The sequence below is a fragment of the Capra hircus genome, chromosome 11, assembly GCF_001704415.2.
Source record: "Capra hircus breed San Clemente chromosome 11, ASM170441v1, whole genome shotgun sequence".
NCBI classification, from domain to species: Eukaryota; Metazoa; Chordata; class Mammalia; order Artiodactyla; family Bovidae; genus Capra; species Capra hircus.
Window position 1 is genome coordinate 93899777 of NC_030818.1, and position 25803 is coordinate 93925579.

Genomic DNA, 25803 nt, shown 5'->3' on the forward strand with positions numbered 1-25803 from the left:
CTTCTCCTCCTGCCCCCAATCCCTCCCAGCATCAGAGTCTTTTCCAATGAGTCAACTCTTCCTATGAGGTGGCCAAAGTACTGGAGTTTCAGCTTCAGCATCATTCCTTCCAAAGAAATCCCAGGGCTGATCTCCTTCAGAATGGACTGGTTGGATCTCCTCAAGAGTCTTCCCCAACACCACAGTTCAAAAGCATCAATTCTTCGGCGCTCAGCTTTCTTCACAGTCCAACTCTCACATCCATACATGACCCAGGAAAAACCATAGCCTTGACTAAACAGACCTTTGTTGGCAAAGTAATGTCTCTACTTTTCAATATGCTATCTAGATTGGTCATAACTTTTCTTCCAAAGAGTAAGCATCTTTTAATTTCATGGCTGCAGTCACCATTAGCCATTAAAGAAATACAAATTAAAGCCAAAATGAGATAACACTACATATTGATCTGAATGGCTAAACAAAAAATAATTCATTACAAAATAGTACAGCCACTTTGTTGGGAAGATCCCTTGGAGAAGGGAAAGGCTACCCACTCCAGTATTCTGGCTGGGAGAATTCCATGTACTATATAGTCCACAGGGTCGCAAAGAGTTGGACCTGGCTGAGCTGCTTTCACTTTGGAAAACCATTTGGCAGTTTCTTACAATGCTAAGCACAGTCTTTTATCATATAATACAGGAATCGCACTCCTAGGTATTTATCCAATGAGTTAAAAATTTATGTCCACCTAGACACAGATGTTTATAGCAGCTTTATTCATAATTTTCAAAAGACTGGAAACAAGATCTTTCAAAAGGTGAATGAACAAACTAATATATCCACACAGAGGAATATTATTAAGAATTTAAAAGATGAGCTATCAAACCACCAAAAGACATGGAGGAACCTTAAATGGATATTGCTAAGTGAAAGAAGCCAATCTGAAAAGGCTATACATGTATTATTTCAATTACAGTCATCCCCTGTACTCAATCCACTCATCTGCAATACTCAAATTCATTCGTATCCACAGGTTCCACATCCGTAAATTCAACCAAATGAAGACTGAAATTTCAAGGTTAAAGACCCACAGATATGGAGGGCTGATTGTACATGACACTCTGGAAAAGGGAAAACTATAACTGGAAAAAGATCAGGGGGTGCGGGAGGGATAAATAGGTAGAACACAGGGAGTTTTTTTAGGATAATCAAACTATTCTGTATGATATGGTGGATATAGATGTACCTGTCAAAACCCATAGAACGAATAACACAAATAGTGAACCCTAATGTAAACTATGGACTTTAGATAATAATGTATCAATGTTAGCCCATCAAATTTAACTAGTGAAAGATATTAATAAAAGGGGCAACCAATGAAGGAGAAAGATGTATATAACCCTAACCCTAACCTGAAGTTGAACTCTGCTCAACTTTCTGCAAACCTACAACTATCCTAAATAATAAAGTCTGCTAATTTTCCTTAAAAAACAGTAGTAACATCAAATGCTAGTAAAGATGTAGAGAAATTGAGCCATTCACACATTGCTGGTGAAAATGTAATGCTACATCCTCTCTGAAAAAGTCAGCAGTGTCATAAAACTATTGTATTCACCATACAATGAAGCAACTGCACTCTTGGGCATTAATCCCAGAAAAATGAAAATGTATATACAAAAACCTATAGACAAATGTTCACATTAGCTTTACTGGTAACAGCCAAAAACTGGCAACAATCCAAATGTCCCCCAATTAAACAAATTGAGACATTTCTATCTACCATGAAATACCACTCAGCTATAAAAAGGAACAAACTATTGATACATACAACTACTTGGATGGATCTCAACAAAATTATGCTAAGTAAAAAAAAAAAAAAAGGCCGATCTTAAATGATTACATACTGTATGATTCCACTTTTATAACATTATTTTGAAAGACCAAATTATACTAATGGGTTTTTATTGAATATATTATTTCTTAACAACAGCAAGAGAATCTACAATTATCTCAAAATAAGAATTTTTTTACACTCCAAAGGTAGAGACATACTCTCCAAAATCAAGTATTTCCCCTGGGTGGGCTGACAAACTTCCCAGAGCAGTGGGTCTCAGTCTCAGATGCACTTAAGAATCACCTCTAAGAATTCCGATGCTTAGGCAGTATCTTAAGTTAGTAACTAAGTTAAGTCGCTCAGTCATGTCCAACTCTTGGCAACCCCATGGACTGCAGCCTACCAGCCTCCTCTGTCCATGGGATTTTCCAAGCAAGAGTACTGGAGTGGGTTGCCATTCCCTTCTCCAGGGCATCTTCCCAAGCCAGGGATCGAACCCAGGTCTCCAGCATTGAGGGCAGACGCTTTACGGCCTGAGCCACCAGGGAAGCCAGTATCCTAGACCAATTCAATTAGAATCCCTCAAGGTTAAAAGGTGATCTGTGCTTTCTTAAGCTCTTAGATATTCCAATGTGCAATTAAGATTGAGCATCAGTATCTGCCAAAGTAAGAGAGTCTTTTCAAAAGCAACCCTTATTGCATGCCAGGATTATTAACAGAGTTAAGGATCTGGCCATTAACAATTTGCTAAAATCTTAGCTACAAAAACCATTCTACTGATATATCTCACCCAAATCTCACCCATCTTCTAGAAACAGAAGACTCAAAAAATTAATACAAGAAAGATAACAGTTCATTATGATCTATTTTTAAATAACGTCCTTCCTTGGTAATGGGTGTTTGAATCAGAAGTTGGGAATACTAGGTTCATTTTCATCTGTGAAACTTCTATAAATATAAAAATGGAACCATTAATCTGGCTTTCCAAAATCTTTCAAGCAAAAAGGTTACCATATACCATTTAAGATTTAACCTAAAATCAAAAGGAAGGATTTGAAACAATCTCAGGACTTTCACAAATTTAACTACCTACACACAAACCATGAAGCTTTCCCAGTGGTTCAACAGTAAAGAAGCCGCCTGCAATGCAGAAGAGACAGGTTTGATCCCTGGGATGGAAAGATCCCCTGGAGAAGGAAATGGCAACCCACTCCAGTATTCTTCCCTGGGAAATCCCATGGACAGAGGAGCCTGGTGGGCTACAGTTCACAGGGTCGCAAAAGAGTTGGATGCGCACACACACACACACACACACACACACCATGAGAACAAGGCAGAGAACATGAAACATTTCAAATGAACTGCTCTTTTCCACCTGCATGTAAAAAAGCAGCAGCGGCAGCATCACAAACACACACAAAAAAGATTTAAAACTAAATGTCATGTAGGAACACTAAACACACCCAAACAAACCCACATACCACATAATTCCACACATCTGGGGAGCAGTGGCTAAGAAATGGAACAGCATGGAGATTGCAAGGATTTGGCAGACTGATTTAGAATAGATTCACATCTCCTTTGCCTTTAATTTTGCCTGTTACATTACCCAAATAGTTTTTGGTTTTAGGTTTGTCTGGAGTTTAGGGCAGGGAGGGGGGGATGATTCCACTGTATAAATTAATTTAAAACAGATTCTCAGTCCAGGTAAATTAAACAAAACACACAATGCTATTAAAAAATTCGACAGCTGTATGTTGCTTAAAACATTGAAGTGATAAGGTCATTTTTAAATATGTGTAATCTTTTTACAAGTTCAGAAGAACCACAAATTATGGAGCTACAAACCACCAGCTATTCAAAAGAAAATTGTAGCTTATAAAATATTGGCTGACTGCCAGTACAAATGAATTTTTTTTCCCTCAAACCAGCTTTGTAAGCCACAATACTCTTTCAAAAGTGACTATAACCATATTATCCAATCAAAGAGTAATGTATTAGACAGTAAAGGTAAGTTAATTCTTGGCCTAAAACAAACTGTAAAGTCCACAAATTGTTCACCAACATAGTAAAATGCCACCTTAGAAAATTTCAATTCATTACTATTTTACCATAATCAAGTAACTAAGTAAAAATTACAATAAAAAATAAATTCAGAATCCAAATACCAATCAACACCTTTAAAAGGAGAAGAACCACCATCCAACCTCCGCTTAAAATAGACATCCTTTGAAAAATCGCAAAATTCCCCACTACAATCCAAAAATACCTCCTTAAAACTCACTGACCAAACAGAAACATAACCGAAAACACTTTGGAGACAGACAAGGGTTCAAATCACAGCTATACAACTTCTTAGCTATTATGTCAATTAACCATTCCAGGCCTCACTTTCCTCCTTTATAAAACAAACACCACTATTCACCTCACAGTGAAACTGTTTGAAAGATCTAAAGATAGGGCTAAAGATGTAAAAATACTAGAAACCATACAATTCTACAAAAATAAGGTAACAACGTTGAGAATAAAAATATATATTCCAATTTAATTTTGCAAGCCTAGATTAATTACTCTACATGAATTACCCAGTCTAGCTTAAGTGACATAATGACTATCTGAATTAAGTATCGCACTTTTCCCTTGTAAAGACAATGGCCTCCTCTCTCCCTCACCTACTTAAATAAAACTCATTCTACCCAACACTGTACATGTCACACTTGTTACAGAGAATACTGCATTAGTTATCTTTTCCTGAGATTATACATCTAACCTCTCTCACTAGACTACAAACTACTGAAGAAAAGGAATCCATTTTCATAATGTACATCTTTTGCTACGTTTAGTCACTGAGTCCTGTCTGAATCTTTTGCGACCCCATGGACTGTAGCACACCAGGCTCCTCTGGCCATGGAATTTCCTAGGCAAGGATGCTGAAGTAGGTTCCCATTTCCTTCTCCAGGGAATCTTCTCGACCTAGGGATGGAATCCATGTTTAGCAGTACCTTAACACAAAGTGTTATCTATAAAAAGCACTTAAATATTCAATAACCAATTCACTGCACTTCAAAATTAGCCCACTTTTTATTTCAAGGAATATATTAGATAGTTTCTGAGACTGAGACTTACACAACAATCCACTGCATTTTAATTTCCAGATTACCCACTATTAAGTTGCAGTCTGCTTATCTAGTCACTACCTTTACTTTATCTAATGCCACAGTTTCCCTAACTGTGATCCAGGGACCTCTGGAGGTCTTCAAGACACTTTCAAGGGTCTAAAAAGCCAAAAGTATTTTCACAGTAGTACTGGTCATAGCAAACACCCTCTTCCAACAACACAAGAGAAGACTCTACACATGGACATCACCAGATGGTCAACACCGAAATCAGATTGATTATATTCTTTGCAGCCAAAGATGGAGAAGCTCTATACAGTCAACAAAAACAAGACCAGGAGCTGACTGTGGCTCAGATCATGAACTCCTTATTGCCAAATTCAGACTTAAATTGAAGAAAGTAGGGAAAACCACTAGACCATTCAAGTATGACCTAAATCAAATCCCTTATGATTATACAGTGGAAGTGAGAAATAGATTTAAGGGCCTACATCTGATAGATAGAGTGCCTGATGAACTATGGAATGAGGTTCGTGACATTGTACAGGAGACAGGGATCAAGACCATCCCCATGGAAAAGAAATGCAAAAAAGCAAAATGGCTGTCTGGGGAGGCCTTACAAATAGCTGTGAAAAGAAGAGAAGCCTAAAAAGCAAAGGAAAAAAGGAAAGATATAAGCATCTGAATGCAGAATTCCAAAGAATAGCAAGGAGAGACAGGAAAGCCTTCTTCAGCAATCAATGCAAAGAAATAGAGGAAAAGAACAGAATGGGAAAGACTAGAGATCTCTTCAAGAAAATTAGAGATACCAAGGGAACATTTCATGCAAAGATGGGCTCGATAAAGGACAGAAATGGTATGCACCTATCAGAAGCAGAAGATATTAAGAAGAGGTGGCAAGAATACACAGAAGAACTGTACAAAAAAGATCTTCATGATCCGGATAATCACGATGGTGTGATCACTCATCTAGAGCCAGACATCCTGGAATGTGAAGTCAAGTGGGCCTTAGAAAGCATCACTACGAACAAAGCTAGTGGAGGTGATGGAATTCCAGTAGAGCTATTTCAAATCCTGAAAGATGATGCTGTGAAAGTGCTGCACTCAACATGCCAGCAAATTTGGAAAACTCAGCAGTGGCCACAGGACTGGAAAAGGTCAGTTTTCATTCCAATTCCAAAGAAAGGCAATGCCAAAGAATGCTCAAACTACCGCACAATTGCACTCATCTCACATGCTAGTAAAGTAATGCTCAAAATTCTCCAAGCCAGGCTTCAGCAATACGTGAACCGTGAACTTCCTGATGTTCAAGCTGGTTTTAGAAAAGGCAGAGGAACCAGAGATCAAACTGCCAACATCCGCTGGATCGTGGAAAAAGCAAGAGAGTCCCAGAAAAACATCTATTTCTGCTTTATTGACTATGCCAAAGCCTTTGACTGTGTGGATCACAAGCAACTGTGGAAAATTCTTCAAGAGATGGGAATACCAGACCACCTGACCTGCCTCTTGAGAAATCTGTATACAGGTCAGGAAGCAACAGTTAGAACTGGACATGGAACAACAGACTGGTTCCAAATAGGAAAAGGAGTACATCAAGGCTGTATATTGTCACCCTACTTATTTAACTTATATGTAGAGTACATCATGAGAAACGCTGGACTGGAAGAAGCACAAGCTGGAATCAAGATTGCCGGGAGAACTATCAATAACCTCAGATATGCAGATGACACCACCCTTATGGCAGAAAGTGAAGAGGAGCTAAAGAGCCTCTTGATGAAAGTGAAAGAGGAGAGTGAAAAAGTTGGCTTAAAGCTCAACATTCAGAAAACGAAGATCATGGCATCCAGTCCCATCACTTCACGGAAATAGATGGGGAAACAGTGGAAACAGTGTCAGACTATTTTTGGGGGCTCCACAATCACTGCAGATGGTGACTGCAGCCATGAAATTAAAAGACGCTTACTCCTTGGAAGAAAAGTTATGACCAACCTAGATAGCATATTCAAAAGCAGGGACATTACTTTGCCGACTAAGGTCCGCCTAGTCAAGGCTATGGTTTTTCCTGTGGTCATGTATGGATTGAGAGCTGGACTGTGAAGAAGGCTGAGTGCCGAAGAATTGATGGTTTTGAACTGTGGTGTTGGAGAAGACTCTTGAGAGTCCCTTGGACTGCAAAGAGATCCAACCAGTCCATTCTGAAGGAGATCAGCCCTGGGATTTCTTTGGAAGGAATGATGTTGAAGCTCAAACTCCAGTACTCTGGCCACCTCATGCGAAGAGTTGACTCACTGGAAAAGACTCTGATGCTGGGAGGGATTGGGGGCAGGAGGAGAAGGGGACGACAGCGGATGAGATGTCTGGATGGCATCCCTGACTCGATGGACGTGAGTCTGAGTGAACTCTGGGAGTTGGTGATGGACAGGGAGTCCTGGCGTGCTGCGATTCATGGGGTTGCAAAGAGTCAGACACAACTGAGCAACTGAACTGAACTGAAGCATTACATGCCATTTTAACTCTCATTTAAACTCACAAGTATAGAGTTTTCCAGAGGCTACAGAATGTATGGAGATATTATAAAATGAAATATATGATGTCCAGAAGTTCAAAATAATTTAGCGAACCAACATTTTCCAAATGACCAACATATGATGTTACAAAATCACGTATGAATAAAGATCCATTCAAAATGCAACAGATCAACAAATTTTAATGTGACAAATATAAAAAGCTCACTGATCTGGCTTCAAATTCCATTAAGACACTACCATTTGTCAAGTTGTAGTACAGCATTATACTGGACGGAGAAGGCAATGGCAACCCACTCCAGTATTCTAGCCTGGAGAATCCCAAGGACGAGAGAGCCGAGTGGGCTGCCGTCTATGGGGTCGCACAGAGCTGGACACGACTGAAGCAACTTAGCAGCAGCAGCAGTAGGAGTATAGTATTGAAGAAGAATACACAAAATTATCAGAAAAAGCTATTAAAATACACTTCCATTCTTTCAAGTTCAAATCTGTGTAAAGCCCAATTCAACTAGAACAACATACAACAGACTAAATGCAGAAACACCTATCAGAATGCAGCTCTCTTCTATTAAGCTATACATTAATGAGATTTGCAAAAATGTAAAGCAATGCTACTCTTACTATTTTGTGTTTTGGAAAATTGTTATTTTTCAATAAAAATACATCATTTACAGGAAGTGGGGGAAATGGGTAGATGTTGATCAACGGGTACAAAGTGGTAGTTATGTAGGATGAATAAGTCAATTAAAATCTAATAATGTCAAGCATATGGCTATAGCTAATAATACTATTGGATACTAGAAATTTGCTGAGACAGATTTCAGGTGATTGCACTACCAAAAAAAAAAGAACTACACCAAATACAGATATAGTAATTAGCTCAACTATGATAATTATTTCACTAGATATATGTTTATCAAAATATCACGCTGCTGCTGCTGCTGTGTCACTTCAGTCATGTCCAACTCTGTGCGACCCCACAGACGGCAGCCCACCAGGCTCCCCCGTCCCTGGGTACCTTAAATATATGCAATGTTTATTTTTTAAAAAGTCACCAAACAACATTTGTAGTATGAGAGAGAGAATTTATAACTGCATAGAAATAGTTCTAGAAGAATACATGCTAAACTCTTGACCACAGGCGTTGGAGTGTGTATATGACGGGAATGAAATAATTTCATTTTTTGATTCTATATTACTTTAATTTGCATGTATTACTTTTGTAACTTGAAACAAAAAATTAAAAACCTAAAACTTAAAACATTTACTAAAAAAAAAAAAAAAATTTACTTACACATATATAATTTAACATTTATTTTAAATGAATAATTATATACATTTTATCAGGTATAATTTCTAATAATATAAATATCAACAGATAAAATTCTCATAAACAAGAGATCCCTGGGGTCCTCAATAATTTTTAAGTGTATAAAGGAATCTTGAATTCAGAAGTCTGAGAACTGCTAGCCTAACTAAACGTAGGTGGATTCTGGTGTTCCCCATTCTATTCCCATTTTCCTTGGGAAATGCCAAACATTTCCCAGGAAGGAGCAATGTCAACGCTGTACAACTTGGAGCAGCTCTGGAGCACAAGATGAGTTTTACTCTCACTTTGTAGTAAACATTCCAGTGAAAGGATTTGGCAAAAATATTACCCATTCTCATTGATTCCCATTTCATAAAGAATAATCACTTAACCATATGATCTGTTTTAAGTAATCAAGAAAAACAGTACAACATAACACAGCCCTTGCATCCATAGCCTATGCCAGGCACTGTGCCTTACTTACATTACCTCATAATCCTCACCACCCTACAAAGTGTAACAGGGCAGGAAGGATATTCAGATGCTCTTGACAAAGGTCATACTGTTAATAAATGGTGGAATCAGGACGCGGAATCAGGACTGAGCAATTTCAAAGTCCAGGGCTCTCTCCACTCTACAGGTTAGCCATCAGCACTAGACTGGAAATCAGACCTGTCACCTGCTCTTGTGTCCTGAAGCAACTCACAACTTCTCTCAGCCAGTTTTCTCATCTACAAGATAAGCTAGTTCATCTCCAAAGTCCCCTCCATAGCTAATACTCTTGGATTATAATTCATTACAACTTCAAGCCTACAGTTTAGAGTAAAAAGCCTTCTGTATGCTTTTCTGAACACAACAAGATAAGCGAAACAAGTAATGGGGAAGTAATGAGTAAAATTTATAGACTAGGATATAGATTTTCATGCTTTACTATTAACAGTCATCATAAAATATACTATAAATGCTAAGTAGGCACTTGGTACTTCTTTCGCTCCAGGCAACCAGTACTGTCTTGTTTGACATAAGCTTGGGCATTCAGCCAGCAGACATCTCTGAAGGTGGTAAGAATCTGTCAGCATGCAACACATGAACACCTCACCGAAGGCCAGCTATGAGGAGCGAATGCCTCATCATTAGCTTGTACAGGGCGCACCTTCTAATCTGTGAGGTAAATTATACAATAATCAATAGAGATTTTTGCCAAGCATTTCTGAGAAGAGGGCAAGCTGCAGGAAGTAGTGAAAACTGACCCACGGCACTTGGAAAAAGAAAAAAACAAAACAAAAAACCCAAGAAGGAATGTTCTGATTTCAGAATGTGCACTTTACTGTGAGGCTGTGCTGTATTTGCATTGCACTGATATTTGTCCGCTGCTGCTGCTGCTGCTAAGTCGCTTCAGTCGTGTCCGACTCTGTGCGACCCCATAGACCGCAGCCCATTAGGCTCCTCTGTCCCTGGGATGCTCCAGGCTAGGCTACCAAAATTTAGACTTCTTTCTACAACAACTACAATCTGAACACAGTTTAATGTGTGCCAGACACTGTACTGAGCCCTTTAGAGACACCACTCTTTAATCCTTCTTGGTAGAGTTATGAGGTATTATATTATTTTTAAAGGTGAGAGAATGTCTTAGAGCTATTAAGTGGCAGAGAAAGGATTTGAAATCTAACCAACTCCAAAGCCTGTACTCTGCATGATATGTTTTTACTGGTTCCAGAGTGAAAAAACTCATCCTGGTCAAAGGAGAAAAATGATGCGTAATATCTCAGCCAAGTTATTATATAAGGGCATTTTAAAATTTTTAAATAAAAAGTTTTTAAGAGTTTGGAATCCATTTCTGTAAGTACTTACTGTATAGATATTAGCAAAAGTCACAGGGTCACTGTCAAAAATCTATACTTCTTTGGATAACTATCAATACACTTAAACTCAGGACATTTGAGATGGCTGCTGTTGTTTCAGTTTATATTCTTATGCTTACATAACCATAAAAAAAAGAATACTTTTGTCCAAAATAGCCAGGAAGATTTCTTTTACACATCCTTTTCACTCAAAACCCAGCATATCCAAGCAAATTACTCCAATGCCTATTACTCAGGAGAAAAGAAGTCATGTCATTCAAAACACAGTAAAAAGTGACAAGGTTTATGAAGTGACTTACTAGCCCCTTTGAGGGGAATAACTGAAAATTGGCCTACTAAAGTTCTTTCAAATTTTAAAAAAAGATATATTTATGGTTTTTTCCTACAGGGGCAAAAATGTAATTATAAAATCCTTCAACAAACACAATTTGAGTTATTCTTTGGAAGTAAACCACCACTTTTTAAAAGTATCTAAAATGGAAAAGTCAATCAAGTTCCAAAAGTTTTATGATTAGTCAATACTCATGCAAATCAATTTACAATTTTAAAAAGTAACAATTCACAAAAAATTAATGAGAAGGCAAAAAAGAAATATAGCATTTCTAAGAACACACCTCAGAAATTACACTACAATCTCTTCTAATTGTATGTATATGTCCATTAAAGGGTTCCAAAGGTTATTTCCTATTTTGCTTTTCCTGTATGGAATACAGGTATTAATTGGTCAGGAGAAAGTAGTTATTACTGGAGACACTACCAAAACCAGTGAACTCAACTACTCCCCTTCTCTTATACACCTTCCTGCTAAAATAGTCCTGGCCCACTCCCAAACACCACCCTTATGGCAGAAAGTGAAGAGGAACTAAAAAGCCTCTTGATGAAAGTGAAAAAGGAGAGTGAAAAAGTTGGCTTAAAGCTCAACATTCAGAAAACGAAGATCACAGCATCTGGTCCCATCACTTCATGGGAAATAGATGGGGAAACAGTGGAAACAGTGTCAGACTTTATTTTGGGGGGCTCCAAAAATCACTGCAGATGGTGATTGCAGCCGTGAAATTAAAAGACACTTACTCCTTGGAAGGGAAGTCATGACCAACCTAGATAGCATATTCAAAAGCAGATATGTTACTTTGCCAACAAAGGTCCATCTAGTCAAAGCTATGGTTTTTCCAGTGGTCATGTACGGATGTGAAACTTGGACTGTGAAGAAAGCTGAGGGCTGAAGAATTGATGCTTTTGAACTGTGGTGTTGGAGAACTCTTGAGAGTCCCCTGAACTGCAAGGAGATCCAATCCGTCCATTCTGAAGGAGATCAGTCCTGGGATTTCTTTGGAAGGAATGATGCTAAAGCTGAAGCTCGAGTACTCTGGCCACCTCATGCGAAGAGTTGATTCATGGGAAAAGACCTTGATGCTGGGAGGGATTGGGGGCAGGGGGAGAAGGGGACGACAAAGGATGAGATGGCTGGATGGCATCACCAACTCAATGGACATGAGTTTGGGTGAACTCCGGGAGTAGGTGATGGACAGGGAGGCCTGGCATGCTGCTATTCATGGGGTTGCAAAGAGTGAGCAACTGAACTGAACCCTCAAACAAGACAATCCCTTCCATCTGTTGCTGTTAGCCAACTTTTGGAACCAAACCAACATGGATTCAAAACACAAGTTCACAATTTACCAGTTAAGTAATGCCAGAGTTACTGAACAAAGCCTTAGTTTTCTTATCTGAAACAGAGTAATCTTTCTGAAAGGCTAGTGTAAAGATTAGAGGTAATATGTATAATGCATGTCGGCTAGTATTGTTAATCATAATGTGACTGACACTTTCTTTGTAATGCTGCTGCTGTTGTAAATACAGTATGTCCACTACTAAATAATATTTTAAAAGTTCTCTCTGGCAAATCAGAGATGGGTGACCTCTAATACAAACCTGCTATTGCTGACCTGGTCAAAGTAAAGACATTTATTTGAATTATTTAAAATTTTTTATTTTAATCGCTTAAATTTTTTTCAAACTGCTTAATGGGTCAGGGGCTTCACTTTGGAATGACAGAAATGTTTTGAACTAGTTAGGGTGAATGGTTGCTCAACATGTGAATAAACTATATGCCACCAAATTGTTCACTTTAAAATGATTAACCTAAAAACAGTAATTGTCAAAGGAGACAATCTCAACACCTGGAGATTAAGAAACCTATTTCTCATCCTAACTCTGCCACCAGTGAGGTGTGTGATTTTAAACAAGTGCCTTAACCGCATCTGTCAAAGAACAAAGCAAGACTAAAAAGATTCTTACAGGTTCCTCATAATATTAAGATGGTACACTTTATATTCTTGGCAAACAAATTTCGTGAAAATTGCCTATGGTCAAAAAAATTATAATATACACTACATCTGCTAAATTAACTACCATATGTACAATATAAGCACTTCCTTTGGACTGAAAAATATAAGTTATCCTAAACAAGAAAACTTTCTCATTTCAGGGTAATTGGGTCCTGTAGACTCCTATTCACTGGGAAGTAAGAACAGACTCTATAAGGACAGTGCCAAAACCATATTCACTGACATTATGATCTAAGCACAAAGGAGATGACTAATGTGGTAAACTCAAGGTCACCATTCCAAACCAAGCTGGTGAAGTTGCAAGTTCTTAACTAACAAACTCAATGATGCCTTTTTATTCAACTATTTTAAAATGCACCAAGTATAAAATTATAAATATCATGCATCATTAGACAGTCTATAAATAAAAACTGTATACCTTAATCAACACTATTTTGCAAATAATTCTTTTTTCCTATAAATAACCTTGGGGTTAAAAACTCCTCCTGCGACAAGGCTCATGAAAATGATATAAATCTAAAAAGACCTTATTCTGTTTTTGAATTTGCCTGGAATAGAAGCTAAATCCTCTTGTTATCTTCTGGTATTTTGTTAAGTGTAGGTTGTTAAAGAGTTGTTTTGGCAACTAACACCTTAACTACCATCAATTAGCATAGAAGGCTTGTCTTCCTCTCCTATTCCTCTAAGTCCCAAGGGGAAAGAAAAAGCGCAGTATGGCCTGATCCTGCAAACCTTTTCAGTCAAAGCAATCTCAACAAAGTGATCAAGGTAACGAGTTGGGAACTCTGTTGTTTTCACTGCTAAGATATCCACAGCCAATGAATCAGCAGTAAAGGGACATTCAAAGGGCAACATTTAAGTTGTTTCAAGCTGCTAAAGTGCTTTACAACTTAGAGAAGCTCATCTAACAGTGAAACAAGCAGAGGCACTCACAAATCAAGAGTTTGGATGACTTGAAGCTTCCCAAATCAGTTATCAAGACTCAGACCTCAGGAACAGTTTCAGCAGCTGAATCACTTCTCTGTCATTAATTGTATCAAAATGAAGGCACAAAGCCACAGATGCACATCCTTTCTAAAGATTCCTGATTTTCTATCAGAGCAACAATCACCCATGATGTCACCACCACACTTGCAAACTGAATATCAAAACTAAACTAAAAGTGTCCCTGATCCCATCTCTCCTGGGTTCCTGACTTCTCTTCAGGGCACCCCAGCCTGACCTGTCAACTACACTTGAAACCTTGTAGGCTTGGACCTCAGCCCTCACATCCAGCTGCCAAGTTTCATCAGTTCCAAGGCATCCTTTTTTATACCCATTTGCACTACCTTTATCACATTTTTCCTCAAACTGTTAACAATGGCATCGTTAATCACTATATGTGTTCTGGCCCCTCTTTTCGCATAAAGTTGTCAAATTCATAAAGAAAGCTCTAATAATGTCATCCCTCCACTCTTGCTCAAATCAAAACCTTTCACTGAAGCCTCACTGTCGACAATAAAGTTTGAATTCCTCATTCTTACACTCAAGACCTCTATCGGTGACTCCAATATTCCACTCCAAACACACTCCACCTTTCATATTCCCCTATCTTTAACTAATTGAACCACTTTGTTCTTTTCCACAGAAATCATTCTTATTTTGCCAGTGCCGTCCCCTCCATATGGAATTCTCTCCCTCTATCTCATAATCTAATCCCAATTTTTACCTGTGACTCAGCACAGGTACCACATACCAGAAGTCTCTCCCTATTCCCCTTAGCAGAAATAATTTCTTGCTCTTTTAAATTCCTCAGCCATTTTATCTCTTAAGTACTTACTTTAAAAAATTTATCAATATCTCAAAATCATACCATCACCTCCCCTCATAGACTAAATTCTTGAAGGTTACGGTCAATGTTTTATCTTTGTATCCTCCGATGCAACTAGTACATAACAAGGACTCAACATTATAATGAATAAATAATAAAGCCTATCAGCAGTCTCAAGAAAAGATATTCATGAAGAAAACAGAAATACATCATAAAAACTTACAGGTACACCATATCCAAGGGAAAAACCAAAACCCCAACTATAGCATCCATTACAAAGTGACAGACTATAACTAATAAAAGAAAAGTCCACTGAACAAATACTCAAGTGCTTACTTAGTGCTAGGCACTATTCTAGATGCTTTAGAATCTACAGAACACAAAGACAACATTAACCCTTGGTTTTACGGAGCTTATATATACTAATGAAGGGGAAAAGGCAATAAACAAAATAAGCGAGCAAAATATACCATAAGTTAAATGGTCTAAGTGGTATGGAGAAAAAGAAGGTGGGAAAGGGAGGGCAGGGAGGGCCAGAAACAGACGAACTGCCATTTCAAAAGTGTGGTAAGAGAAGGTCTCTGGTTTCCTAGGTGGCACAGAGGTAAAGAATCTGCCTGCCAAGACAGGAGACGCAGGGGACAATCCCTGAGTTGGGAAGATCCCCTGAGTTGGGAGTAGAAAATGGCAACCCACTCCAATATTCTTGCCTGGCAAATTCCATAGACAGAGGAACCTGGCGGGCTATAGCCCTGGGCGTTGCAAAGAGTCGAACACACACAAGCACACACACGTACACAGACACTAAGGCTCATGGAAAGGGGAGACAGGCACAAAGACCTGAAAAAGATGGAGCCACCCATGTATCTGAGAAACAGTATTCTAGGCAGGGCAAATAGCAAATACAAAGGACAAGAGACAGGCATGTGCCTCTCACGTGAGAGGAAAAAGAAGGCGACTGTGGCAAGAATGGAGTAAGCAAAAAGAAAAGTTCAAATGCCAGAGAGGACAGAAGGGATCCAGTCACTCACAGCTTTAACAGAACCTGGCCTTTTACTCTGAGAAAAGATATGGAATCCCTGAGAGTTCCGACCCGAAGGAGACAAAAATGACTTAGCTTCTTGAAAGAATCATTCTTGCTAGAGTATTGCAGACAGACTATAAGAGGGCAGGAGTAAAAAGGGCCACTGTAGTAATCCAAAGGAGCTGATGTAGACTTAAACCAGTAGCGCTGATGAAAACTGCTCAGAGTCTGGATACACTTTGAAGAAAGGACTGGCAAGATTTCCTGGGGAATCAGATGTGTGTGAGAGGAAGAGAGGCAAGGATGACTCCAAGTCTTGGCCTGAGAAACTGGAAAGATGGAGGAAGCTGCTATTTACTAAAATAAAATGTGGAAGACCATGAAAGAGGCAGAAGACATAGGGAGTTTGGTTAAGACAAGTTCAGTATGAGATGCCAACGAAATATCTAAGTGGAAGTGTCAAAGTTCACAATAACCTGGAGTTTCAGATAAAATTTGGAACTTATTGGCACATATATCATATTTAAAGCCATGAGGTTGAAAGAGATCACCAAGAGAATGAGAATAAAGAGCAGAGATACCACAGGACAGTCCAATATTAAGAGGTAGGCGTGATAAAAAAGAACCAACAAAAGAGACAGGGAAGAAGCCAAGGAGGCAGAAGGAAACCAGCAGAGTGTGGTGTCCCAGAAAGCAGAGCATAAAGCGTCCGAAGGAAGGAGGCGTCTACTGCGCCCAGTGCTGCTAACAGGTCAAGTAAGAATTAAACGCGGTGGTTTTGACAACAGCAGTGATGGAGCTGGAAGTTTCACTGTAGCAGGTTCAGGAGAGGACAGGAAAACTGAAGATGAGCAGAAACACCTTCTCAAGAAGCTGAAAAATTGAGTTGTAGTTAGAAGAGACAGTGTGGTCAAGAAAAGGTCATTTTAGAAAAATAATAAATGAAATAATAGTGTATATATGCTGACTGGAATGAGCCAGTACGAGAATAATCTTGCTACAGGAAGGAAGGAAGAATGGATATGATTTCAACGGCTACAGAATTTCACCAGAAGAGTCAGATAGCTCGATGAAGAGAAATTTTACTAGGTTAGTGGGCAGTAATTCCAGAGTACTGTTACCCTTTGTGATACTCGAGAAGGGAGGAGGGCACCCCATAACTCTAATTCACATGCCACAGGAGGCGCAGAAGAGACGTTGGGCCATTTACTGAGAATCTTCATGTGAAGCATTTTATATGTTATTTCATTTAAGTTCAAAATAACTTCATAAAGTATTATCTTTATGTTACAGATAAGGAACCAGAAGCTCAGAGAGCACTAGTAATTTGATTAACACACAAACCTGGTGAGTGGTAGAGCTACGTTTCAAATTCAGCTCCTTCTGAGTATTAGATAAGGAATAATTGTTAATTTAGAGGGTCAGAATAGTTTGTGAGGTTCTTTTTAAGTTTCTGATCTGCTAGAAATACACACTGAAGTATTTATGAACAAAAGCATATAATGTCTAAGATTTGCTGTAAATACTCCAGCAAAAACAATGACAGTAACTGTGAATGAGGGAGAGCTGGAACAAGAGCAGCATCTTGCTGCTAACTGTTGAAGCTAGCTGATGGGTATATGGATATTCACTGTACTGTTCCTTTTTATGTACCTCTGAAAATGCCATGATAAAAAATAAAAATCCAGGATCTGAGTCAAACTGCTTATTACTTCAAAGCTTGTCCTTAATTTCTGCTCAATCTTCCCTTCAAAAAAAAAAAAAAAAAAGCCATATGCTTCAGAGCTTACAATTTTCTTATCGTCTTTAATTCTCAGTATAATTCTGTAAATTAGGGGTTTTATTCCAATTTTATACATGAGAAAAGAGATCTACGACTAGTAAACAACAGGAGCAGATCTCTGGGCCAAGTCTTTCTGTGTCAAAAACATTCTCTTCCTACCCGATCCAGCAACTGAGCTTGCATAGGGCCATCTCTGCGCCCACCTGTAGGAAGAGCCCACCCAAGTCTAGCCTGTTCCCTCAGATTCACTGCCACTGCATCACCCTAGGGCCCTGCGCCTCCTAAGAAGGACAAGCATTACACCAAGTAGACCTTAGAAAGACACTCACAGAGGCAGGTTTCAAATCTGCCCAGCCATCAACCTTCCTTGCAAAATGTGGGGACTATCAGGAATTTGATATACAGCTTCATAAAGAGTGCTCTGAAAGTCTATCTCTGCTCTAGGGTCAACTCTTGGTTCCTCCATTTCTTTAAATGTAATACTCTGCTGTTCACTTACACAGCTATCACAGGGACCAAAGTCCAGGTATGTGAACCCTGAGCTCTAAAAATAAACGACACTACTAAACAATAATGCTGACCAATTTCAAAAGCCTATTTTGTATAACTCCACATTCACCCCAAAGCTGACTTAACAGAAAGCATCATGGTTAATACTTTTAAGACACTATCTTTTAAAAAGCCTCATCACTAGTATGGGTATCTGTTCTTCCACCCAAACCTTGGCATTATGAGCTTATTTACAGCTTACATCAAAACAACCAAAAATATGCATACCTATGGTGCCAAATGCTTATTTTCTCTAGCTGCTAACCTACACTACCAAAACTACAACACCTTTCCCCTCCAGTTCAATAGCCTCGCTAACTGAACCTGAGCTGTCCAGGGTTAAGAGCTACCCAGTATCCCATGGTTCCATCAAGTTAAATAAAATGTAGATTGCCTAAGCTCTAGAAGCCTAACCACTGCATAATTAGATGCAATGTTTGAGATTTATCTGGAATTATAAACATCTTAAGAATGAACTGCCTTCATCTTAACTTTCAGAAACAAAACACCTCATCAGGTCACCACTACCCAGCTGTCTTAAAATATAATGATTTTCAGGCAGGCTGACTGAACATAGGTAACCACAGTTTTAGGCTTCATTTCCATGTTTAGGGTCAGTCTATCTAGGGAAGGATCTGTTCTTTACTGAAAACAATATTATTGAGCCCTACTAAGAAATCTCAGGTCTAACACAAAACATGCCTTTAAGCCTAAAGTCAACACGTGTTTGCTGACTTAAACGGACAAGACAGGTAAGCAATGCAAAAAAATAAAAATAAATCCAGACAGTCTTTAGGACAATTACTTTCTGCTTTATGTCCATAGTATTAACTGTTAAATTCAACTCATAAACAAAACGCTGGTCTAACCAACTGGATATTGTGTTTCCCAGCACCTGGAAAACTGCAAAGAACAGGAAAATCTGCAGGTGCAGGAACTCCATCTTAACCATGACCCAGAAATGCCTTGGAATTTATCACACAACCTGCTACAGAATTCTCACTTCTCAAATGGAAATGAACCATGAAGTCACACAATGCAAAGCTGTGATTTTATTACTGATATAATCAACTGTACCCTTTCGAGTTGTGCTAAAGTTAACTAAAGAAAGCAGATGTTCTACAGTGTTAGTTATGTCAGAAGTTAAGAGAATTTGAATACCAAATAACTAAAATTTGAAGCTGCTTCATTCACTCTGCAACACACATATCGTTGAGACAAGACATCGTAATTCTCAAAAATGATACACTTTTAAGGCAGAAAACCAATACAACACTGTAAAGCAACTTTTCTCCGATTAAAAATAAACTTAAAACACCAATACAGTGTTTTAAGCAAAACATCAATACAGTATACTAACGCATATATATGGAATTTAGAAAGATGGTAACGATAACCCTGTATGTGAGACAGCAAAAGAGACACAGATGTATAGAACACTCTTTTGGACTCTGTGGGAGAGGGAAAGGGTGGGATGATTTGGGAGAATGGCACTGAAACATGTATAATATCATATGTGAAACGAATCGCTAGTCCAGGTTCGATGCAGGATACAGGATGCTCGGGGCTGGTGCACTGAGATGACCCAGAGGGATGGTACGGGGAGGGTGGTGGGAGGGGGGTTCAGGATGGGGAACACGTGTACACCTGTGGCGGATTCATGTTGATGTATGGCAAAACAAATACAATATTGTTAAGTAATTAACCTCCAATTAAAATAAATAAATTATATTTAAAAAATAAACTTGAAAAAAATGATACACTTAAAGGACCCTCAAGACAAGAAATAAAAAGCATGAAAGTGACAAATCAGGTCCTTTGGTCACATTATTTAATGTATGACCTAAAAGTTAAAGAATTGCAAATCTTTCAGGCTCAAACCATTTAAGTATTCAGCTCACCATTAATCTGGTCTCAGTATTTTATTCCTTTCTATTTTAACTGACATAAATTTAACATACATCTCTCAATAAACAGTTTTCTAAAATTAGACTGTGAAGCCTCTCATAATTACCTGTCAGAAACAGTTTTTCTACAGCTGAAGAAATTTTTAAAAACAAGCAATTTTCCAATAAAAGGATCCATGCAAAACAAATGAAAACAGAAGAGCAGTAAGATGGATAACAGTGTCCAAACTGTTATAAAAGGTAGTAAATGACTAAGAATAGATCAGTTAGCATAGAAAGACTATTATCAGGGCTTCACATATTATCAAGCTCAAGCAAATTAATGCCTAATAAAGCAACTTACTATTTACATTTTTGCAATGTCAATCAGGACCAAAATCTGGAGGTTTTTTACAATAAACCAAATAAAACATTTTGAAAGCATTTAAAAATTATTCCCCCACAAACAGAGCATAACCTATCAATGGGCTTAGTAATGTCAAATAGATACGGTGATTATTTGCTAACTAAAACTTGAAAAGGAAAAAGTATTCAATAAATCTGAAAAAGGAGGCTTAATGCCACTAGAAGCAATAGCTCCATTTTTCTGTTCAAGTCACCCAAAATTAATCAATTTTCTACAAAAAACCATAGGGAAATATATTACATGTATTATTTCTGATTTAGAAATTGAATTCTCTGAGACATGAAAAACATTCTGTCCCTGGAAATTCATACTTAGAATGTCTCTCACAAGTCTCTGCTTAGACTCAAGAATTCAAATCAGCACCAATACTTAGCTGCACAAATGAGCCAGGAAAAACCAGTAGACAGTAGAGCAAAGAATGAACAAGCTTCAATTTGCAGATATCTCTAAAATTCATATAAGTTTCACTCTATCCAAGTTTCTCACTACAAATTAACCCACCTAATGCCAAATTATTATTTGACCAGGCTAAAATGAAATAAACAGTCAAAGAAATAACAGCTATTACCCCTACTTACATAGTGCTAACCTTCCTGAAAGGTTTAAACTTGTTTTATATAAACCATCTCAATTCTCCTGGGAGGTAGATAGAGAGAGTCAGGTTTCTGAAGGAGAAACAAGCACAAAGGGATTAAGTATCTTGTCCAGCAAGTCACCAGTGAAAATAAAACCAGACCCAATTATTTAGCCTACAAAGTCTAAACAACCTGCTTGCCTTGGTTCATAAACTTAGGATAATATTTTAAAGTGCCTACAAATTATCCCAAACCTTAGAACTTCACGGAACAATACATAGAAACAGAACACTAAACCAGAATTGAATATTTTGAACAAGGAAGTACTGCTTGCTCCAAATCAATTAAATGAACCAACACAATGGACTTAAAAAATACAAAGAGAAAACAACAGTCAAATGGGAAACAATTTTCAAAGGTCACTCTATTCATCTTATATCTTACTGCTCAAATTCTCTGCCAGGAAGCCAAAGGGGTCAAACATGTTCATTATAATTACATTAAACACATGCATCAAATCTCAAAACACTGCTAAGAATTTCAATAAAAGGCATCTATATTTTTAAAAACTTTGCCCTCCAAAAATAAAATCTTACAGCAATGCCTTTAGAGCATTATTTTGCTGCCTTCATGATACACTTCAAATTTGGATTTTAAAAATGATTGGTTTCCAGTTTATTTTTAAAATATTTATACTTACAGATAGAGATTACTTAAAATGTGGTGTTCTGTTCAGCCTCATTATGTTTAGGCAAGATTCCCACTTCCACTCAAACTTATTTGAACTCACAATGGCTGCATTATTCAAACTAACAATTTAGATACTTCCTAAATGGACAAAAGAAGAAAACTAATCAACCCAGAAAGCTTCCCAAGGTACCAAAGAAGACCTTTCATGTGAGATCATACTAGGTACCACATTAAACACTACCCGAAGCCCACAAAGCAATAATTGAAGCTACATCTACAACATGATGAAATAATTTTTTTTTTTGCAAAATCTGACAAGACTGAACCTTCAACTATCAAAAAGGAAATCGCTTTCCAAGATTCTAGAAAACACTGCTTACTGAGGCAGTCTCAAAGCAGTTTCCTTAATCCTTTCAAATCCCAAAGAATCTAACACAAGCCGCAGAACACTGAACAAGACCTGCTGAAAAGTCTGTGTTCAAACACCTAAAGGTTATTTCATATGTCCACATAACCCCCAAAGTCTTTCCTCAATAAAGCTAACACCGCACTCCCCAACTCAAATTAAAATAACAGAAAATCCAAAAGCCTCTATTAATAAATTTGACTTGAACTATTTGGGAGACAACCGAGGATCTGTTATCTCCACCTTGAAAGTCATAAAGCTCCATTCCTGCCACTTTTAGAAGCTGGATGTATTTAATACATTACCTCTGTCTGCCTCTAGCATGGGACTGAGATATTACATCACTCAAATGCCTGAAAACTGCCCTATTACCCAGAAAGCACCAAGGTATCTGATACACCGCACCAAGGTATCCTTTCCTCCCTCTGATACACAGCCCTCAAACACGCTAGGCCCTGCTCTCTTGCAGAATCTTCACAAAGAAAACTGCCCTGAACCTGCTGTAGTCCTGCTTCTATTCACTCCAGGTGCTCTCCTCTTCACCCTGCGTGGCTCCTCTATTTGCCCACTCATCAGGGCAATGTGCTAGAATGATACTCCACCCACAGCTCCTCTAACCTGGGAGTGTGTACTCAGCTCTCCCTTATCCCATCCCCATTCACTGGGTTCTGGAACTAAAATTAAGGCTTCCTGATCTCTCTGATCCTAGAAGCATGAACTTTCATATATGGTAAAGGGCTTAATGTCCTCCATTTTCCATTAACATCATTCCAGGATCTACACACACCCTCACACACTCTCCAGTTCCTCTAAGGCAATAATTTAATCCTCTCCCTTTAGGGTTTTTTCTCCCCCAAATTCTACACTCTGCCCTTCCACATACTTTCACTGACCCAAAACATGGTGGCTCCTTTAGTCTCTCAAGACCCAAAGCTTTCCAGGCTTTCCTCACACTTCAGCACCCACTCCTTCCACACTCTTTCAAGCAACAAGTTTTCCTAATTCTCTCCAGCCTGAATAGTCATTTCCTGCTCTAAACCTGGGCATCCTACTCCCCCCCCACCCCAAACCCAACCTACCCAGTTCTAGTCACAGACATGTCTACACACATACCCACCTTACCCTTTCCTTACCCCACTACTGCTGGCACTAGGCATTTTTCAGCATCCTCCACCCAAAAATATCCTATCTTCCCCCTTTCCTTCCCTTTGTTCCCTCCTACCCACTTCTACCATAGCCCCCAAACCCATGCCTCTCTCCCTCCCACACTGTACACAGACCTGTATACTTCTTTCGAACTTACCCCTACTGCACCCCTCTACTCATCTCCCTTCAGCACGCACCCCCCACCCCCTCTCTTTCCTTCTCCCCAACTTCCCTCCACAGGTCCTGCCCTAGAAACCCTTCCATCTGTCCTCACACTTCACCTGCCACTCCAAGAACATTTCCCTCCCCCCACACACACCTCTGGCCCTCCGCACTGCACTCCACTGGTCCCCTGCAAAGTCTCCCCAACCCTTAAGTCCCCTCTCTTGATACTCCCCACCTTCATTCATACTTCCTCCAGAACACCCTCCGTTTCACTCACTCTGATCTCTACTAAATGCCCCAGCACCTCCTCTCCGTCCCCACCACCCTTCACTACCGTCAGGACTTCTCTCCCAAACCCCTCAAACTCAGGCCCTGCTCCAATCGCCCGCCCTCTACTCTTCTCCCCTGAGCGCCTCACCAGATCAGATACCTGCTTCTCCTCTCACATGCTCTTCCCTGGCAAGGCCCATCTGTCCAGCCTCAGCACCCTCCTGCCTCCTTCCTGGACAAACCCTGTCCTCACACCGCTCACCGGGTCTCCTGAAGCCTCTGGGCCTACCCTCCCGTTCCTCCTGCCTGAACACCCTCCATTTCCCTCTCCATCACTCCAGAGACCCTCCTTCCACCCACCCCCCACAACCTCTTTCCACGCTCACCCTGCCACACTGCCCCGAGCCGGACACCTTCTTCCACATTTCCCTTCACATTTCTGTCCACCGTCTTCCTGCTATCTGGCCCCACTCCGTGCCCCTCACACGCAGCCCCGGCCGGGACATCCGCCTCTTCCATGCCTCCCTCGATTCCTTCCAATCCCATCACACTCGCCCCCTGTCCTCCCTAAGCCTCCTTCACACCCTCCCGAACCCCCACAGGCTCCCCCCACTCGCTCCGGCCCCCATGGGTCTCCCCAATCTGCCCGAAAGGCCTCACCCTCCAGTGGGCCAGATCCCTCCACCCTTCCTTCTCAACCAAATCTGCCCACACCCTCCAGCCGCCCCCCGTAGCCTCTCCCCCAGCCCCTGCCCCCAACGTCCTCCAACACCTGCCCAGAGCCCTTCACCCTCCATCCTACCCAGAGCCCCCAGCGCCGGGTCTCCTCACACAGCCCACGCCCTCTCCCCGCTCGGGGCCGGGACCCTGCCCCCCCCAACCCTCCACGAAGGTGAGGAAGACTGCCGGCTGCCCTTGCCCGAAGCAGCCAGGGCACCGCAACTGCGGCGGCGGCGGCCACAATGCCGGAGCCACGGGGGCCGGGATTGCTCCCTGCTCTCCGCCCCGGCCGCCGCTGCCGCCACCGCCGCCGCCGCCGCCGCCGCTGCTAAGGACGCACAACAAACAATGCGGGGCCCGGGCCGGCGCCGGCACCGCCAACCGCCTCAACCGCCGCCTCAACCGCCGCCCGCCCGGGACGGCCCGCCGCGCAGGCGCCTGCCCCTCCGCCGCAGCCTACCCGCACCGCCGCGCTCTGCCCGCGCCCGGTCCCTGCTCCCGCTCCGCCGCCGCCGCCACCTCGTCAGCCTGCGTCTCCGGCTCCTCAGCCCAGCGGCGGCGGCTGCGGCGACTGCTGCCCTGGTGGCGCTCGCGGCTCCGGTCTCCGCTTCGGCGGCGGCGGCGGCGGCGAGCACGTGACGCCGCCGAGCGCGCCCATTGGCCGGGCCAGGGGGCGGGCCCCGCTGCTGCCGGGGAACGGAAAGCCCGCCCCCTCACTCGTCGCGCGCCCCCTCCACGCGCGCTCTGCCGCACCTGAGAGCGCCGGCCAGCGCCCGCCGCCGCCGTGCCGCGCCGCCGCCTGCGCCAACTACGCACCTGGGAGCGCGCAAGGAGCACACGCTGGTGGCGGCCGCATGCACCTGCGAGGAGACGCTTACGTAAACTGCGTCCCTGCCTCCCTCCCGGCGGCAGGCCCCCGCCTGCGGCAGCACCTGAGCCCTACTGCGCTAGCGGCGTAAGTGCTGCGGAGCGGGGACGAGCTGCGGAAGGGAGGCGAGCGAAATCCACGGAAACTTCGTAACGTCCGAATCTGGGAGCGGCTCCGGGTCGCCGCTAGGGCGAGCCGGCCTCTCCCGCCCCGCGCCCCAGTGCGCTGTATCCCCGACCTCGCGGCTACGCAAATAGAGTAGGTGCCGTAACGCCTCCTCAGGTGGAGGAGGGGGAAGTTAATGAGCTTTGACTAGGTAAATGGTTGAAACCCAGCCTCCACCCCGCCAGCGCCAACCAGCTGTGTGACCTTGACCAAATTACAGAACCACTCTGATCCTCAGTTTCCTGGTCCGGGAAACTGGGACAGTAATTCTGATTTAGGAGCCGTTGGGATGGAAGAAAAAAAAAAGAGAGAGAGAGAGACAATAGGTGAAAAGACAATAGGTGCGAAT

The 25803-nt window shown here is 41.1% G+C and overlaps 1 protein-coding gene across 3 annotated transcripts in view; it reads right to left on the reverse strand.

Moving 5' to 3' along the window:
- The window catches only part of STRBP (spermatid perinuclear RNA binding protein), a 145375-nt gene extending 120328 nt beyond the window's left edge, over window positions 1-25047 (reverse strand). For all 3 annotated transcript variants that reach the window (XM_018055743.1, XM_018055741.1, XM_018055742.1), the window contains exon 1: window positions 24882-25047. The gene's annotated coding sequence lies outside the window, so the exon portion shown is untranslated. The remainder of the gene's footprint in view (window positions 1-24881) is intronic.